The sequence below is a fragment of the Panicum virgatum genome, chromosome 2K, assembly GCF_016808335.1.
Source record: "Panicum virgatum strain AP13 chromosome 2K, P.virgatum_v5, whole genome shotgun sequence".
NCBI lineage: Eukaryota > Viridiplantae > Streptophyta > Magnoliopsida > Poales > Poaceae > Panicum > Panicum virgatum.
The window spans coordinates 5,792,021-5,798,609 of NC_053137.1; the positions used below are offsets into that span (position 1 = coordinate 5,792,021).

The 6,589-nt window shown below is 42.0% G+C and overlaps 1 pseudogene; it reads left to right on the forward strand.

The window, feature by feature from the left end:
• Positions 1–1,378: 1,378 nt before the first annotated feature.
• On the forward strand, positions 1,379–5,799 carry LOC120663170 (annotated as a pseudogene).
• The last annotated feature ends 790 nt before the right edge of the window (positions 5,800–6,589 follow it).

Sequence of the window (6,589 nt, forward strand, 5' to 3'; positions counted from 1 at the left end):
CGAAAAGGGAGGGATGAGAGAAAGCGAACTCTTGACATGAGGATTTATCATGTGGTTCGGATTGCCACAAAGGCGCCTCTACGTCCACGTTGTTGAAGCACTCACGAAGAATATCACTTCCCGGCAATCAAGTCTCTTCCGTGAACACAATCACGGTCACCTTGATCCCGATCTTCACTAAGGGAGATTGCCCACGAAGGAGGGGCCTCCGTCCCCCGCACAATGTCGTCGACGCCGCTCCACACCAAGCCGGAGGGTCGTTGACTTGCTAGCGAGCCACCAATTGCTCCAAGGGGCCGGCGCACCGTAATACAAGTGTGGTTCACTCTAGAACCAGCCACAAAGATCTCAACCTTGCTTGTTCACTCACTCAAGAGCTAATCTAGCACTCACACTTTACAAAGTTAGTGCTAAAACCTAAGGATATGATCAATGAGCTCTTGTATGGCTTGGAGGTGTTCTTGGGTGTGTATGAGATGTTTTGGGACTCCAGCAAAACTTCAAATGGCCAGGGGAACACACATATATATAGGCCTCCAACTTGAACTAGCCGTTTAGAGATGTTGGGCACATTTCTGCGTAGGCATCGGAACTTCCGATGCTTGGGCATCGGTTCTTCCGGTCACTAATAATTTGAACTAGTTGTTGGGCCTTTCTGATGAGTTATGCAGCTGAAAAATAGTACCATCGGAACATCCGGTGGTAGCATCGGAATTTCCGGTGCTAAAGGAACTTTCTGGGGTCAAAAATATGCTCTCTGGACAATAGTACGGGCATTGCACCGATGTCCTTTTTTGTAGCATCGGAATTTCCGGTTCTTATAGAAATCAGCTTCAAGGTGCTTTGTATTTTGGCCATAACTTTTTACTCCGAACTCCGATTTGGATGATCTTGTACTCTTTGGAAAGCTTGTGAAATTCTCTACAATATTATGCTAAAGTTCATCTCATTTGACCAAATTTTGAGCATCGGTTCAATCGGTGCCACACAGAAATTAGCTTCTCTGTGTTTTGACCATAACTTTTTACTCGGAACTCCGATTTCGATGATCTTGCACTCTTTGGAAAGCTTGTGAAATTCTCTACATGATTCTGCTAAAGTCCATCTCATTTGAATAAGTTTTGAGCATCGGTTAAACCGATGCTTGTCGGAAGGTCCGGTGCAGGGTCATAGGAAAAACCGGTGCTACTGATTTTTTTATAACTCGTCCAATTCAGCATTTCATTGAGTTCTTTCTTCATGTTTTGCTTTGCTAACCCTTTTTAATACATTTTTGGGACCTAAAAAGATTCACTTAACAAACTTGTTAGTTTCATTGATTGCGTTGTCATACGATCACCAAAATCACTCGAAATGGCATAAATGGTGCCATGTTCATTACAAAATGACAAGAATGCTACCGCTCAAGAGAAGCACGTAGGTTCAAAAGTGGCGGAGGTAGTTACTTCTATCTTTAACTTCTTCTGTTCATAATCTTACTAATACATGGATGGCGGGTGAGAACAGCTTCCGTGCTATTCTGGTATATTTCAGTACTGTATAAGCAATTTGCCAAAAGGGAGCTGTACAGAGGTGAAAAACCAACAACTAGCTAGTTAAGGGAGAGAGTTTAGCCAAGCTAGGATATGGCTCGTCTTTTACTCACCGAATCTGTAGGCTTGAAGCACAACTTCATCATTGACTTTGATAAAACACAGTTAGACATTAACAAGTTGTAATATGTGTGACTCATTCATATACCAACTAGTTAGTAGATTCATATGTGATTGCACCCTTGAAAGAATGCATATATATGCTGCACTCAGGCTTAAGGTTTAACTTTTGATCTACTTTCAGTTGAAACAATAAGAGGGCTAACGTGTTAAAGTAGGCTTTGTAGTTTCCTTCAATTGTTGTGCTCATCATTCTAGATTAATACTCTTAATATGTTTCTAATTCATTTATATAATTTAATGTGTCTTTTTGGTTGGTTTTGAACTACATTTCAAAGAAACTAAGAGAGCGGATCAAGCCATACTTTTTGCGACGCACGAAAAGTGAAGTTTCCCTTCATAGTGGCGCATCAGAAGAAAACACATCAGTGAAGAAGAACTAGTTAATTGTATGGCTGAAGTTAACGGCATGCCAGGTTTGACTCTACTGTCATTTTGGTAAAAAAAAATTGCTTAAGCTATTGGTTAATGGATGTTTTGCCGATGACCTTTCTTTGGGCGCAGAGGAAGTTATATGAAGCTTTTCTAAAAAGTGGGTTGGTTGATTTAGCTATACAACCAAAGAAATCACCGCTGGTTTATTCAGCTATACAACCAAAGAGATCACCGCTGACCGCAATCACAGTAAGATCACCTTCAAACTTGTTTTTTATAGTGATACTGTTTACCTTCCTTGGCCTTCATGTTTTCTGCTCCCTTGGGGTCTTTAGGTAAGCTCAATCAATTTTCCTCATCATGTAGTGTTTCTTTTTGTGTGTGTGTGCGTGGTGTGCGGGCGAGGGGGGGGGGGGTGCACATTCTCTTGTTGCTCAAAAAACTAAATTGCTTATAGCCTTAAAAAAAATTGGGGATGCGTTTATCGGTGCGATTATGTTTGGTACACTGTTTTATTCTTTTTTCGAAAGCTAACACTGTTTTATTCTCTCCACAGATATTGAAGAAAATATGCAATCACCCACTGCTATTGACTAAGAAAGCTGCTGAAGATATCTTGGAAGGAATGGATGAAATGGTGGATGATCAAGACATTGGAATGGTAAGAAAACTGGTCATGAACCTTGAAGATATGGTTCATGATGATGATGCACTGGAAGTTGGTCAGGATGTCTCATGCAAACTATCATTCATCATGACCTTGCTGGTAAGTATTGTTGGACGCATGCCCATTTTTGTTGTTACCTATATATTTGGACCTAATGTTAAATTCAAATAAGTATCATCTGATGTTGCAGCGGAACCTTGTTGAAGAGGGGCATCATGTTTTAATCTTTTCACAGACCCGTAAAATGCTGAACCTTATTCAGGTGTGTTATTGCTATTTTAATATTTTGTGCTCCATCCTGCTTTAGCACATTTGCACATGACACTTTCCTGTTATTTCTAGATTGCATTTCTTCTATGCATCGATACGGTGCCGCTTAGATCCATTGGTCTCTTTGGAAGTTACTCGAGTCCCAATGCACATGGAAGTTACTCAAGTCTCCACAACTGGACAATGACATATATGGCTAGTTGCCTTTTATATACGTTTTTTGAAACTAAAATACATGGACTCATTACTATCACATTTGTGCGAGCTGAAGTGTAACATCACATTCTGTTCCGGTTGTCTTTGAAACTTGAATACTATCATTGGTAATCACCGTTGGATCAATATAGAGCTTTCTTTTCCCTCCGGTAGTGGTTGAGATACACTTTTTCAGAAGAACTTAAAAACAATGTCTGATAACATGATCATTGGCTCGCCAGTAGCCTTTTTAGTCTGTGATCTACTTCTGGCATAAAGGTTTGGCCTTTTGGCACCAGAATGTTCTTGCAAGTTGCAATCTTTCATTGACAGTTTCTTTGTCAACAAGTATGTCCATTGTCATTTTTTTCTGTAAAATGAGTACCTATATTTTTGGGCTTATTAGCTCAACAGTTTCAGCTGTTGGCTTGTTGTAACAGAGTGCCATATCATTAGAGGGCAACAAGGTTTTGCGCATTGATGGCACAACACCGATTTTTGAGCGGGAAAGGATTGTGAAGGTTATCTCCATGAGCTTTGTGTCATAGAGTTGGCTATATCTGCTTTGTTGCTTACATGTACTTGCATCCTCCAGGACTTCCAAGAGGGTCCTAGAGCTCCAATATTTTTACTAACCACGCAAGTTGGTGGACTTGGACTTACGCTCACCAAGGCATCACGCGTCATATTAGTTGATCCTGCTTGGAACCCAAGGTATCTGAAAATGACACCTAACTTCATCACTTAATTTTTCTTGAATGATTGTTTAGCACTACAAGTTTTCTATAATTACACACTTTTTATATTTACAGTACAGACAATCAAAGTGTAGATCGCGCTTACCGGATTGGCCAGACCAAAGATGTGATTGTATACCGCTTGATGACATCTGCAACCAGTGACGAAAAGATATACAAATTACAGGTTCAAATATCAGTTCTTACCTGCTGATTTGTTGAAGAAATATTAGGAGTATGAGCTTTCTATACATGGTTTTACATGGTGAAATTTTTGTTACATCCTTCATCCTTGTGTTTTTCTCTGTAACAGCATACACCCAACTACTAAAATTTGATTTCTAGGCGTAGAATCTGCTACTGGTTTTTGTTGATGTGAATGTGACTAGATGTCCTTTTTACTATGCTGTGCCCACAACTCTTTGTGCTTCCATCTTAGCAACTCTTTGTGACTATAAGATGTGAAAGGAAAGCTAGAGTGAGTAGTGAGATGATCTTTTCTCCAGGTTATCAAGGGGGCTCTGTTCAGGACAGCTACAGAGCAAAAAGAGCCAACACGTTACTTCAGCAGAAGTGTACTAGTTCTGATCCCGTTGCCTGTGATTGTTTGCTCAATATCCTACTAGATACTTATGCTATGTTGTTTGTACCCTCAGGAGATTCGAGATCTTTTTAGTATGCCACAACAAGGTTTTGATGTTTCCCTCACGCGGAAGCAGTTGCAAGAAGAGCATGGTCAACAAGTTGTTATGTAAGAGATCCCTTTAATCATAACACAGTTGGTTTGATCTTGATGGTTGTGTCACTATGCAGATAATGGATGGCTACGATAATAATTTTGTAGGCATTCTTTATTTGCAGAAGACAATGCAGTGCCCTATAAAAGTGTAGCTGTTTGTTTTTAGATGAATTTTCTGCTCAATTAGTGTGCAGTAGTTACTCATAATTCCAGATTTACTGAGAACCGCTGAGGAGTTTGCTATGCATCTTACAGGGACGAGTCCTTGAGGCAGCATATACAGTTTCTGGAGCAACAAGGAATAGCTGGCGTGAGCCATCACAGCCTATTGTTCTCTGAAACAGCCACCACATTGCTTGAGTGAGAATAATGATGCACTCGACAGGTTAGCCTTACTGCTAGCATAGCATGTGCTTCTTGCATTAACATGTGCTCTTGTTATTACTGTACATAATAAACCGGCATGTTACGTGCAGCAAACCTCGAGGAATGCCCATGATCCCCATTGCTGGCGGGTAAGGATCCTCATTTGAAGTATGGTGTTTCTATTTTGTGTTTGTTTGGTCTATTCAAACTTTGCGTTTCCATTTTGTATACGTTGGGCGGCTTTTGCATTGAAGCCAAAAGATGAAAAAATCCCTGGTCCAAGGTACTCCCCAAGCAACAGAAGTGCAGAGAGTCCTGAAGAGGTTAAGCCAAGCCAAGAATCGACTGGCTTTCACAGGCTCTCTGGCTCTCTGCAATGCGGTAGAGTCACTAATGTTGGATGATCTGAGGGCGGGTACATAGTGCTGTCGGTTTACCCTGTCGAGTCTCTCATGTTGAAGTAGTTCAGTAGTTGGTGTCCGATGAAGTGCGCAGAGGAATGATCTTATCTTCAAAGCAATCCAGCCCTCTCCGGTTGGTTGTCTTCGGCACTTCAAGAAGCAATTTGCCTCAGTTAAGCAAAAACAAGACAGAAAACAGCAATGTTGGAACGGCTAGAAGCCTTTGTGTAATCTCTCAGATTTTTTTTCCTTTCATTTTTGGTCTCTTGAGAGTTTGCTGTAAACACTGTTACTTGTTTTTAATTTTTATAATATATAACAATTGTTTTACAAACCATTCTTCAGTCATCACTCATAACAAAGGCCACCACACCATTGCTACACTAACAGACTACTGTGTCTTATCTTATCCCTCAAAACGATGGCTGGCTTTATTGGTAACGATCAACAGACCCTGAACCAAACTAGGAGGAAATTAGCGGTAAAGTAGCTATAATCCGATTCAAAGTGCTATACTAGCTGTAGATTAGCAATTTTTTGTTTAGCCAATTATTTCTATCAAAATACGATTTTTTTATATAAAAAATAAATAAATCCGAGGAAGGAGGAACTTGGATGTCTCAATCCCATCATGAAAACGATTCCGGTTACTCTCTGCACCTCCTTCTTGTCCTAGCCCGTTTCGGAAACGTCGTCGCCGTCCATCAAGCTGCTACATGTGCAAGCACATGTTGCGCACCACGATCCGTGTCATCACCTTTGCTGATCGTGAAACCCGGCCGATCGGCGACCGTCGGCGTCGACCGGCTGCGTCGTCGCGCTCGCTTGCATGGCCTTCGCCGGCGGCCACGGCCACAGCCACTGCGGGGCGTCGTCCGGTGATGATGCTACGGCGGCGGCGGCGGACATGATGGAGCAGGGGCAGTGTGTCCGCCTCCGCCCTCAGCTGCTGCTCGTCACTGGCGATCGCGCCGTCGAGGACGAGGAGCGGGAGCGAGCCAAGAAACGCTCGCCGTCGCGCCGTTCCCGGCCGAGGATGACGATCCAAAGGGTAACTAACCAAGCGTTCTCTCTCCATGGCAATCCTTTCTCTCTCTCTCTCGATCTCGATCTAATTCAAGTTCCTA